This window comes from Chlorocebus sabaeus, chromosome 9 (assembly GCF_047675955.1).
Source record: "Chlorocebus sabaeus isolate Y175 chromosome 9, mChlSab1.0.hap1, whole genome shotgun sequence".
Lineage (NCBI taxonomy): Eukaryota > Metazoa > Chordata > Mammalia > Primates > Cercopithecidae > Chlorocebus > Chlorocebus sabaeus.
Window position 1 is genome coordinate 96,599,535 of NC_132912.1, and position 14,037 is coordinate 96,613,571.

General features: G+C 37.6%; 1 pseudogene; it reads right to left on the reverse strand.

The window, feature by feature from the left end:
* Positions 1-2,892: 2,892 nt before the first annotated feature.
* Positions 2,893-3,580, reverse strand: LOC103216286 (ras-related protein Rab-11A pseudogene; annotated as a pseudogene).
* Positions 3,581-14,037: the final 10,457 nt, after the last annotated feature.

A 14,037-nucleotide genomic window follows, 5' to 3' on the forward strand; every position in this document is an offset into this window, starting at 1 on the left:
ATGGGTTTTCACCATGTTAGTCAGGCTGGTCTCAAACTCACCTGCCTTGGCCTCCCAAAGTGCTGGCATTACAGGTGTGAGCCACCGTGTCTGGCCCCAATTCCACGTCTTATAAATAAGAATATTTAGCTTTAAGGTAAAAGCCACTATAGACCTATCCTAGAAGAGGTTAAATTCAAGCTTTAATAGGGTCAAACTGATCCACAAATTAACTACAGGGCAGGATAAAGCTCAACACTTGTTAAAGGAAGACAATAAAATCTAAACTCTATCTAGCAACCAATTTAAAGAAAACTTCACTAGACACGAAAAGAAGTAGGAAAATATGACCTTTAACAAGGAGAAAAATTAGTTGAATATAGAGACCCAAAAATGAAAGAGAAGCTAGAACTGGCAGGCAAGGACTTTAAGACTGTTGTTATAAATATATTCAATGATCTAAAGGAAAACATGAACACAATAAAGAGAGAAATGGAAACAAACCAAAAAAAAAAAAAAAAAGGGATCCAATTGGAAATTCTACAGGTAAAGAATACCTGAAATGAACACAGGAAATAGAAACTATCTAAACTGAAGCACGGAGAGAAAAGTGGATTTGAAAATGAATAGTGTCTCGGTGATCTGTGAAAAAAAATTAGCAGTCTGACTATTGTATGATTGTAAAATTAGAAGGGAGACTAGGAGGATGGAAGGGGGCAGCAAAGAAAATCCTTCATGACATGACTACTAATTTTCTTTTTCTAAATCCCCCTATAACTACTTATTAGAATGTGAATATGTTCCAAATTAATAACTAAAAAATCAAGTTACAGAGCATGCAAAAATATAAACTAGCAATTCACCAATAGATAATAGTATCTTCATAACTCATACACTAAAATAATAAAATGGCTACAGAAGAAAACCCAGGTGACTGACTACAACAATGCCTTCCATGTTCCCCACACACCATGAGCAAAGCAAAAGACAAAAGATTAATCATGAAACATAGTAATCCAAGCAAGTCCACCTACATATATTCTTGGGGATATCCCACTAACCTGAATAGTAGTATCATTACAGCTGACACAACTTCCAGAAAACTTCTAAGTGCTTAATATTATCCACAAGAAAGCAAAACTAAATATTAGTATGCACATTTCTGAATGAGAAACTAATTGTCCCATTGATTTTAATAATGTAGTGGAAGAAAATTATACCCAGTCTCTACAATGCCTAAATGCATTCTATTTAAACTCAAGGTGCTATTTCATTTCATATACTAAGAGAATGCATGCCTTTAAGTGGTACCATTTGAGCAGAAATTCGTCATTGTATTCTTTAGCCACACCGAAGCCAAAGATTTAACTGAACCATGTTCCGTAATATACTGCAAAACTCAAATATCAGCATTGTCAAAATAATTATCCATGCCTGCTGGTAGATATGGTCATAAAACTAGGTTTCATTTCACTTACTGGAAGGTTTTAAGACAAAATTAACACTTCAAAATTTGATACTACCAGTATTAAACCAGTTATTGCCTGAGTAATAAAATGCCACATAATCTACTGCTGGAAAATGAGATTGCTTAAATGGTTTGGGCTGCCTGATCATTGCAACAGAGGCACCTCAGATGGGATTCCACCAGTCTTACCAGTTCCCAGCCTGATGGGAAACATTATTTAACGTATGGCCCCATAAACATACTACTCACGAAACCATAACAAATCTTTTGTGTTTGTTTAGATAATTCTTCTCCAGAAAAAAACATGCCCCCCTCTCTAATCAACTTTGATGCTTACAAAAATTAAAAAACAAAATTTACTAAACTACATAAACCTATTGAGGCATTTTACAAATTGACTTTCAGAATAACGGAACATTTTTAAGCTCTCAAAATCCTGCTATGTTTATAGGGCCACCTTACATTTGTGGAAATACACACTGTACTGAGAGAAGAATATATTACCTATAAGCTGTTCTGTGGCAAAATGATAGCTTATTTCTACCGTCGTCTTAGTTTGATTTGATCAAGACCAATAGGTCTGAACTTCTAGTGATGAAGTTCTATTATGTCCTATAGTGATGGGCTTCCAGAATGAAAAGTAAACAATAATTGAGGAATCCAAACATTCCACTGATTAAGCTAAGTCTAATGAAGCCATAGCATGAAAAAGGTTGCAATCATTCTGGATAAGTGGATAATTTTATAAAACTAAAATCAAAGCACTAAAGATATGGAAAAATTCATAAGTATGAAGTAATAAGATACAAAAATGACACAGGAATTAAAAAATATTTGCCAGGCCAGGTATCAGAGCCCCAGTATCAAGAAATGGTTGACTCACGGGTTGGTAAGAAGAATTTACTGATAATAGTGTAGGTTTGAAAAAGGAAACCACTATTAGAAAGTTGCCAGAAAGTGCAGCAGGCACCTCAGTGAAAGGATGGAGTGCACCATGGTGGATTTTTCCTTAGGAGTAGTTATGAACTTTAAGGCAGAAGCTTGAGGGTAATTGAGACCATACTAGCCACACAGGTCATAATAAATGACTACATTTATAGTAATTTTGGTGCCTTAATGTCAAGCAAGGATTACACAGTGACTTTTGACATGGCATTCTGGAGATGTATAGAAAGTCTAGTTACTTACAAACTTTAAGTTGAAAAGAGACCTGGAACCAGATGCCAACTTTGGATACTAGGGAAGTTTAATTACTTCTAAATTCTTCAGATAAGTTTTGCCTGTTTTGTGGTCAACAGTTGGTCTTTGCTCCCTTATAAATTCCTCAGTTAAGAAGTATTTGTCTCCAGGGCCTATTACTGGGTGGTTTTTGTTCTCCTCAATATTTAAATCTCAGACTTGAGAAATGGGCTATACATTGCCTTCCAGGGGAGAAGAGAAATGCCTTAGATGTTCTGAGAGCATTGCACTTTTGGTTTGTTTTCAGTGATCGGAGAGCATTGCACTTTTGGTTTGTTTTCAGTGATCGGTGGAACATGAATAGGAACCACATTACTGCTTGGGGACATGTCGTTTTCGGCTCTGTCTGATATTTGCTTCTGAGAAACAATGTGGGATATCTCTGTTAGAATTGTCTGAAAAGTAGCTTCTACATTTGTAGAGTCTAGAGCAGATGTCTCATTGAATGACAAATCATTTTTTTCTGCCAAAGCTCTTGCTTCCACTATAGGAACTTCCCTGAGATGACGTAAATCACCCTTATTTGTCCATGATAACATGATGACAATGTTACTATCAGTGTGATCTCTCAGTTCTTTCAGCAATCGTTCTATATTTTCATATGTGAGATGTTTAGCAATGTCTTAACCCAATAAGGCACCTACATCTCTATGATAATATGCTTATGTTATAGCTTGGTATTACTCTTGCCCTGCTCTGTCCCATACCTGTGCCTTTATTGTTTCCCTATCAATCTGGATGCTTCTTGTTGCAAACTACTCCAACGGTGCTCTTGCTTTCCAGATTAAACTCATTTTGAGTAAATAAAGACAGGAGATTATTCTTTCCAATACCAGAATCTCCAATAAGGATAACATTAAAGAGGTACTCATTCTCATTTTTGCACGTGCCCATTGCACAACTGAGGAGTGAAGGGGTCAGAGCGGCAGTGGCATCTGTGAGACTAGGGAGGCATTGCTGCTCCTAATTTTCTACATTTGATGAAAAGTACCAATCCCGAGATCCAAGAATCTCAATGATCCTCAGGCAGAATAAAAACAGAGAAAACTACAAATTATATCAACACATACTGATGAAAACTAATGATAAAAAGTTGCCAGGCAGTGACCAAAGACTTAGATTACAACACTCAATTCCCTTTGAATACTTGGAAAACTTTCTCAGGAAGGAAGGATATAAACAATCCTACACTGCAAGGATTAGGAAAAAATAAATATTTATATAATGCCTAGCCATTGACAAACATTCACAAGCATCAGTACTATCCAGGAAAACATGACCTCACTAAACAAACTAAATAAGGCAGCAGTGACAAGTTTCAGAGTGACAGAGATATGTAACCTTTCTGACAGAGAATTCAAAATAGCTGTTTTGAGGAAGCTCAATGAAATCCAAGATAAAACAAAGAAGAAATTCAGAATCCTATCAGATAAATTTAATGAAGAGACTAAAATAATTAAAAAGCAGAAATAATTGTCAGGCAGAAATTCTGGAGCTAGACAATGCAATTGATAAACTGAAAAATGCATCAGAATCTCTCAACAGCAAAACTGATCAAGCAGAAGAAAGAACTAGTGAGCTTGAAGACAGGCTATTTGAAAAAACAGTCAGTGGAGTCAAAAGAAAAAAGAATAAAAAAAAATGAAGCATGCTTACTTGGTCTAGAAAATAGCCTCAAAAGGGCAAATCTAAATTATTGGCCTTAAAGAGGTGGTAGAGAGAGAGAACAGGGTAATTTAATCAAAGAGAGAATAACAAAGAACTTTCCAAACCTAAAGAAAGATGTCTATATTCAAGTACAAGAAGGTTATAGAACACCAAGCAGATTTAACCCAAATAAGACTACCTCAAGTGATTTAATAATCAAACTCCCAAAGGTCAAGGATAAAGAAAAGATCCTAAAAGCACCAAGACAAAAGAAATAAGTAACATATAAGGCAGCTCCAATATGTCTGGCAGCAGATTTCTCAGTGGAAACCTTACAGGCCAGAAGAGTAGTATGATATTTAAAGTGCTGAAAAAACCCCTTTTATCCTGGAATATTATATCCAGCAAAAATATCTTTCAAACATGAAGGAGAAATAAATACTTTATCAGACAAACAAAAATTGAGTGATTTTTTAAACACGAGACCTGTCCTATAAGAAATGCTAATGGGAATTCAATCTGAAAGAAAGGGACATTAATGAGAAATAAGAAATCATCTAAAGGTACAAAACTTACTGGTAAGTAAAAATAAGTACACAAACAAATAAAGAATATCATAACAGTGTAATTGTGGTGTGCAAACTACTTATATCTTGAGTAGGAAGACTAAAAAAGATGAACTATCAAAAATAATAACTGCAACAAATTTTTAAGATACAGAGAGTATTACAAGGTATAAACAGAAACAACAAAAACATAAGAGAGGAGATGAAGTTAAAGTATTGAATTTGTATTAGTTTTCTCCTTGCTTGTTTGTTAGTTTCTGTGTTCAATTTTGCAATCAGAGTTAAGTTGTCATCAGCTTAAAGTAATGGGCTACAAGATGTTATTTGCAAGCCCCATGGTAACCTCAAATCAAATACCTACAACAGTTACACACACACACACAAGAAAAAATCAAAACACACCACCAGAAGAAAATCATTTCCAAAAAAAGCAAGACAGGAAGGAAAAAAGGAAGAGAAGACCACAAAACAACCAGAAAACAAATAACAAAATGGCAAGAGTAAGTCTTTACTTATCGTTAACAACACTAAATGTAAATGGACTAAACGCTCCAATCCAAAGACACAGACTGGCTACATGGATTTAAAACACAAAACAAAACAAGACCCAGTAATCTGTTGCCTACAAAAAACACACTTCACCTATAAAGACACACATAGACTGAAAACAAAGGGATGGAAAAAGATAATCCATGCAAATGAAAACCAGAAAAACAGCAGGAGTAGCTATATCTATATCAGATAAAATAGATTTCAAGACAAAAACTATAAATAGAGACAAAGATGGTCATTATATAATGGAAAAAGGATCAATTCAACAACAGGATGTAACAATTGTAAATATAAATACACTCGACACTGGAGCACTCAGATATGTAAAGTCAATATTTGTTTATTTATTTATTTATTGAGACAGGGTCTTACTCTTTTGCCAGGCTGGAGTACAGGGGTGTGACCAAGGCTCACTGTAATGGGTCACTGTAGCCTTGACCTCCCAGGCTCAGGTGATCTTTCCACCTCAGCCTCCTGCGTAGCTGGGACTACAATCACACACCACTATGCCCAGCTAATTCTTTGTAATTTGTTGTAGAGACATGGTTTTACCATGTTTCCCAGGCTGGTCCCAAACTCTGAACTCAAGTGGCCCACCTGCCTTGGCCTCCGAAAGTGCTAGCATTACAGGTGTGAGCTACCACATCCAGCCTAATGTCTTAAAACATTAAAAAAAAACAAAAAACAAAAAACTGAAATCATATAAAATATATTCTCTGACCACAATGGACTAAAACTAGAAATCAATAACAAGAAGAACTTGGAAACTATACAAACACATGAAAATTAAACAATATGCTCCTGACTGACTAGTGGGCCAATGAAGAAAGTAAGAAGAAAACTGAAAAATTCCTGGAAACAAACGGATATTCACTGTCACCACTGTTACTCAACATAGGACTGAAAGTCCTAGCGAGAGCAATCAGACAAGAGAAAGAAATAAAGGGCATGAAAATTGAAAAGGAAGAAGTCAAATTATCTTTGTTTGCAAATGTTATAATCCTATGTTTAAAGAAACTAAAGACACCACCAAAAACCTATTGGAGCTGATAAATTCAGTGAAGTTACAGGACACAAAATCAACATACAAAAATCAGCAGCATTTATTTATTTATTTATTTATTTATTTATTTATTTATTTATAGAGACAGAGTCTCGCTCTGTCCCCCAGGCTGGAGTGCAGTGGCATGATCTCGGCTCACTGCAACCTCCACCTCCCAGGTTCACGCCATTCTCCTGCCTCAGCCTCCCAAGTAGCTGGGTCTACAGACACCCGCCACCATGCCCGGCTAATTTTTTTGTATTTTTTTAGTAGAGATGGGGTTTCACCATGTTAGCCAGGATGGTCTCGATCTCCTGACCTTGTGATCCACTCACCTCAGCCTCCCAAAGTGCTGGGATTACAGGTATGAGCCACCGCGCCTGGCCAAAAATCAGTAGCATTTCTATATGCCAACAGCAACAGTCTGAAAAAGAAACTGAGAAAGTAATTCCATTTACAACAGCTATAAATAAAATACTTAGGAATAAACTTAACCAAAGAAGAGAAAGATCTCTACAATGAAAACTATAAAACATTGATGCAAGAAATTAAACAGGGCATAATAAAAACAGAAAGATATTCCATGTTCATGGATTGAATGAATCAATATTATTAAAATGTCCATACTACCCTAAGCAGTCTACAGATTCAATATAATCCCTATCAAAATACCAATGACATTTTTTATAGATATAGAAAAAACAATCCTAAAATTTATATGGAACCACAAAAGACCCAGAATAGCCAAAGCCATCCTGAACAAAAAGAACAAAACTAGACGAATCATATTACCTGACTTCAAATTAAACTACAGAGCTATAGTAACCAAAACGGCATGGTACTTGCATAAAAACGGACACGTAGATCAATGGAACAGAATAGAGAACCCAGAAATAAGTCCATACATCTACAGTGAACTCATTTTTGACAAAGTTGCCAAAAACACACAATAGGGAAAAGACAGTCTCTTCAATAAATGATGCAATAAATATACAGAAGAATGAAACTAGACCCCTATCTCTCACCATATAGAAAAATAAAATCAAAATGGATTAAAGACTTAAATTTAATACTAAAACTTTGAAACTACTAAAATAAAACTTTGGGGAAACTCTCCAGGACATTGGTCTGAGCAGAAATTTCTTGAGCAGTACCCCAAAAGCACAGGCTGCCAAAGCAACAAAGGACAAAGAGGATCACATCAAGTTAAAAAGCTTCTGCACAACAAAGGAAACAATCATCATAGTGAAGAGATGACCCACAGACTGGGTGGAAATATTTGTAAACTACCCATCTGGCAAGGGATTAATAAGCCAAATATATAAGGAGCTCAAACAACTTAATAGGAAACAAAACAAATTTAATAGTCTGATTTTAAAATGAGCTTAAGATCTGAATAGACATTTCTTGAAAGAAGACATCAAATGGCAAACAGGTATATGAAAATGTGCTCAAAACCACTGATCATCACAGAAGTGCAAATTAAACCTACTATGAAATATCATCTCACCCAAGTTAAAATATTTTTTTATCAAAAAGACAGGCAATAACAAATGGGGGTGAAGACGTGGAGAAACAGAAATCCTTATACAACATTGGTGGGAATGTAAATTAGTACAGCCGCTATAAAAACAGTATGAGGTTCCTCAACAAACTAAAATAGAACTACCATATGATCCAACAACTTCACTGCTAAGTTTATACCCAAAAGGAAGAAAATTAATATATCAAAGAGATATCTATACTCCCATGTTTATTGCAGCACTATTCACAATAGCCAGGATTTGGAATCAACCTAAGTGCCCATCAACAAATGAATGGATAAAGAAAATGTGGTACATATACACAGTGGAATACTTTTCAGTCATAAAAAAGGATAAGATTCTGTCATTTGCAATGACATGGATGGAACTGGAGGACATTATGTTAAGTGAAATAAGCCAGGCACAGAAAGACAAACTTCATATGTTCTCACTCATTTGTGGGAGCTAAATTTAAAACAATTGAACTCATGGAGACAGGCAGCAGGAGGATGGTTACCAGAGGCTGGGAACGGTAGTGGGGGCAGGGGTAGGAAAAGGGGATGGTGAGTAGGTACAAAAATATACTTAGATACAATGAATATGATCTCATATTTGATAGCACAAAAGGGTGACTACAGTAAGCAATAATTTGTTACACATTTTGGAATTACTGAGGGGGTATGACTGAAATGTTAGTAACACAAAGAAATGATGAATTCTTAAGGTGATGGATTTACCCTGATGGGAGTATTACACATTATGTGCCTGTATCAAAATATCTCATGTACTCCATCAATATATACACCTACTATGTACCCATAAAAATTAAAAATAAAAAAGTTAAAAATATAAAATATACATGACATAAGGTTGATCACCTTTAAAAAGAAGTCGCCAGAGAAAACAGTGGGACAGAGATAATATTAACACTGATTTATCATCAGAGACAAGTCAGCCAGAAGAAAATAGAACAAGATTTTTAAGGTCTCGAAAGAAAAAAACTGTCAACCTGTAACTGTATAGCCAACACATATATTCCTCAAAACACAAAATATAAATACCTTTTTTACTCTATAAGATCTACTCTACAAGAAATGTTTTAAAAGTTCCTCAGGCTGAAGGAAAATGATACCACATGTATCACATATAGTTCTAGACAAAGGAATGAAGAGTTTCAGAAGAGGTAAACATTTGAGTATACATAAAAGATTTTTCTCCTCATTTTTTAAATCTCCTTAAGAGGTAACTGTCCTAAACAAAATACTAACAATGCATATACTTAAAGAAACTTATAACCTATTTCCTCCTCTCTATCCTTCAAGCAAGCTATTGTTATATTTGTCATACATTTTATCTAAATGTATGACAAATATGAATACACACACACTATGGAGGCTGAAGGAAATATTGACCTTGTCAAACCAGAATTGCCTAAAAGCATTTGTTGTTTTAGGGCAGTAATGGTTAAGAACTTGGGCTTGGGGCCAGTCACAGTGGTTCACGCCCAGCACCTTAAGGAGGCGGAGGTGGAAGGATTACTTGAGGCCAGGAGTTTGAGACCGGCTTGGGCAATATAGTGAGACCTTGTCTCTACAAGAAATTGCAAAATTAGCCAGATGTGTTGGAACGTGCCTGTAGTCCCAGCTAATATACAAATATACAAAGCAAATATATATGGTTTTGTATGTAAATGGAACTTCTTGAGTGCTTTCTATCCTTACTACCACTGAAGGTGAAATTGCTGCTGCTCCTTTAGGGGACTAGAACTGGCTTCTCTTATTGGGTTGTGGTAGCCAAGCACTGTGTGTGTGTGTGTGTGTGTGTGTGTGTGTGTGTGTGTGTGTGTGTACATATGTTTGTCTGTAGAGTAAATCATGCTTTGTAGTTTGGTATTGGAATTCTCTGCTCACTGACACTTGGCTTAAGCCTTCTTCCTCCTTGAGGTCTCATCTTGGTAGAAATTAACGTTTGCCCTTTTTGTTCCACAGAATCAGGAATTGGAGGAACATCCAGTAATGTGTACAGAGAAATGGAGCAGAGAGCAAGAAGGAGCAGAGGGAGAATAACAGAGTGCCTGAGGCATGCAGACGATTCAGGAAGGGACTAACATTAGGTCCGAGTTATACGAACGTGTTCACGTTGCAAATTGCCTATGAACAGCCTCCATCCCCTGTGGGACCCAGCTGGGACCCATAGTTTGGACAGCAGAAGTGAGTTAGGAAGAGATCAGGGCTGTAGACACTGGAATATGACTGCTCTCATAGCAGATTCAGACAGAGGTTGGCTTCTGTTAACATGATAAAAAATTGTTTTTCTTCTTTATTTCATAGCATTTTACTCTAGGAAAGTTAAGATGCTAGAGAGACACCATAAGCCTAGTGCACATCACACAGCACCACTATAGTGTGGAAAGTTGTCATTGAGTATTGCCATCGCAATGGTCTCAGGGTTCAAACCAGAACATCAAGTGAAAGAAACTATGCTCTAATGAGGTCCTCTCAGAAACCAGCAACCCTGGCAATTCAGCTCTCTGGGCAAACAATAGAGCAGAGTCATCAGGACCACCCACCTAGGCGTCTGATGATCCTAGGTTTCAATCCTACCTATGCCCTTCACTATCAGTTTGACTTTGGGCAACTGGTTTAACATCTCTGAGTCTCAATTTTCTCATTTATAAAATGAGGATGATAAAATGCATACTTTTTAAAAAAGAGTACTTAGTGTCAGGTACTCTACAAGTATTATCTCATTTTATCCCCGCAACAGCTAGATACTATTATTATTCTATTTTATAGGTGTGAAAATAGAGGCTCAGAGCAATGGGCTGTCATGTGTCAGAAGTCACAAGGCTGGTAAGTGGTACATCCAGGAATGGACCCTGGGCATTCTGACTCCAGAGTTCTGCTTTTAACTATTAAGCAAAACTGCCAGATAAAGCTCTCCTGAGTATTAAATGAGCTGATGAGCTCAATAGTGCCTGGCACATTTTGATTCTTTCATAAATGGTAATTATCAAAATGAGAGTTGAGTGGAATCCAAATCCCAAGTCACGACAAATCTGGGGTTAATGTGAATTCTGTAGCAACATCCAGGGCCAAGTCTAAAGCTCAGGCATCCTCACTCTCAGAGAATCTGTAAACAGAAAGTTCTCAAAGAAAAATACAAGTTCCCTGGGGTGTCAGAGATCATTTATACAGAAACTGCCTTTTGCAGCATGGGAACAGATCAGAGAGTAGGAAAGCAACGAAGAACTGGAGAATGTCCTGGCCACATCGTCAGAGCTCCTTTGAAAGGGAGCATCCTGACTCCCAGCTCAATCTGTCCAACAGGAGAGAACAGAAAGCCGGGAGCTAAATGAGTGCCACACCTCTGGCGCATGGATTTTGCAGGATGCTAGGTAATGCTAGCATCATTTCTCCATTTCTCCATCATCCCCCACCCAATCCCCATCAGGTCCTAAACCTTGTCTCTTTTGTTCCCCACTCCACCACTGCTAAGAACTGTAAGCTGTCCAGTGTGTGCACTCAAACAACACTAGCTGAATGCATTACATGAAAAATGGTATGAAGATAAAGATATATTAGGGACCAGAATGGAAAATTGTCATACCTTTTTTAAAATAGAACACAGGACTTCAAAGAAACTTCAAAAATCTGATAAGGGCTTTAAACTGTCTGCACAGATTAAAGTTCAAACTCTCAGAACTGTTTTCCCTGGCATTTTTAACTCCTTAAAAATTTTAATAAAGTATGCATAAAATTTACCATTTTAACCATTTTAAATATACAACTCAGTGGCATTAAGTGCATTCACATGGCTGAACAACCATCACCACCATCCGTCCACCGAACTCTTTCATCATCCATCCACTAAACTCCTTCACCATCCCAAACTGAAATGTCACATCTATCAAACACTAACTCCCATTCCCTCCACATCCCAGACCCTGGGAACCATCATGCTACTTTCTGTCTCAAGAATCTGACTCTGCTAGGCTCCGCTAATAAATGGAATCATACAATATTTGTCCTTTTATGTTCGGTTTATTTACTTAGCATAATGTCTTCAAGGTTCATCCATGTTGTAGCATGTCAGAATTTCATTTCTTAAGACTGAATACTATTCCGCTGTATGCTTTATACCACATTTTGCTTATCTGTTCATCCACTGATGGACATTTCAGTTGTTTCCAGCTTTGGCAGTTGTGAATAATACTAATATGAAAACGAATGTACAAATATCTGTTCAATTTCCTGCTTTCACTACATCTGGGAATATATATCCAGAAGTAGAGATGCTGGATCATGTAGTAACTATGTCTAATTTTTTGAGGAGCTATTCCTGGCATTTTTTTCTGTTATATTTTCAGAGTCAGTTCCTACTTATTTGAACAGTTTATTTTGCCTCTCCAGTGTTCTATCCCACATTTATCCTAAATGACCTCTCTTTTGCTGGTCACATCTTTCATTTACAACCAAGATTATTTAGAAACATGATCTTATGTTCTACAGTACTGATTTTTCCCAAAACAAAACATTAGAGCTGTTTGGAACAAACTGCCATTTCCCAAGTCATAAGGTACATTAGTTTAAAAGGTTAAGAATCCATGATTTTTTTTGGGAAAAAAAGCAGTCCTTCAAATCAGTACCAAGGTACCAGCTTGTTATGAAAGACAGTTCCTGACTTACAAACGTCTCACTTAGGAACATCCCTGACATGCAAAGAGCAGTGGAAACCAGGAGTCTGACTCCTCCTGGAAGTACCTGGAAGTCTCCACCTGCTGCCATGGGGATGGTGAGGATCTTGGACTTTCAGTGGTTAGCAGGGACAGGTAAAAAAAACCCACCTCTTCTCCACTTTCACCTTCCTTCTTCCTTCTTGACACCAGAACTATGGCAGTGCCATCCTTGCTGTGGCTACCTGGCATCCCAGTGAGAGCTCCTGTTCTCACTGGAAGATTGAATCACTTTGGAAGCAGAAGAGTGTGTGCTGGAACACTGCACGATTTTGCATACAGAAGCAATGCTCTTTCACATCTAGTCAACAAGTTCTGCACATTCCATCTCCTAGCCACCTCAGAATCCATCTTTCCTCTTTGCCTTCTCTACCTGGGGTCAGAATCTCATCTGGGCCACTTCAATAGGCTCTGAACTAGTCTCCTCCACAGTGGGGATTTCTGGCCCATCCTGCACACTATGGAGATCTATCTCGCATCAGCTCAACATCATTATCATCACCAAAGACCTGAAATAACAATATTCAAGGGAGACCTTAACGGCTCCACACCTCTGCTGGGTGAAGCTTCAGGACAGCCAAGTCTTCTGACTTCTAGTCTGGTCCGCATTTTTTTTTTTTTTTGAGACAGAGTCTCGCTCATGTTGCCCAGGATGTAGTGCAATGGTGTGATCTTGGCTCACTGCAACCTCCACCTCCCGGGTTCAAGCGATTCTCCTGCCTCAGCCTCCCGAGTAGCTAGGATTACAGGCACCCGCCATTACACCTGGCTAATTTTTGTATTTTTAGTAGAGATAGGGTCTCGCCATATTGGCCACGCTGGTCTTGGACTCCTGACCTCAAGTGATCCGCCCTCCTCAGCCTCCCAAAGTGCTGGGATTACAGGCCGGCCTGGTCCGCACTTTTCTCATTGGTTGCCTTTTATGTCAACATGGCTCTCAGCTAAATGGGAGAATGAATATAACTGATACCATTTATATATGAAGGTCAGCAGTGGAGGGGAAGGATGTTAAAGGGAATAAACTGCACGTATGAAATCATCTCACCACCTTTAGTCACCTGGTCAACACTGGTGTAGTACCCATTTTCTTCTCTTCTTCTTCTCCCTTTTCCAGGATGGTGTTGAAAGTGTTGAAAGTGGAGCAGTCAGGGTACTTCCTTCTCAAATCATCACACTTCTTTCTTCTTTACTACACTTCCTAGCCACAATTTTCACCATTTAAGAGGAGGGGATTCTTCAAACCCTTTCCACAACTAAATCTTAGAATGCAATTGTGAAACTGCACT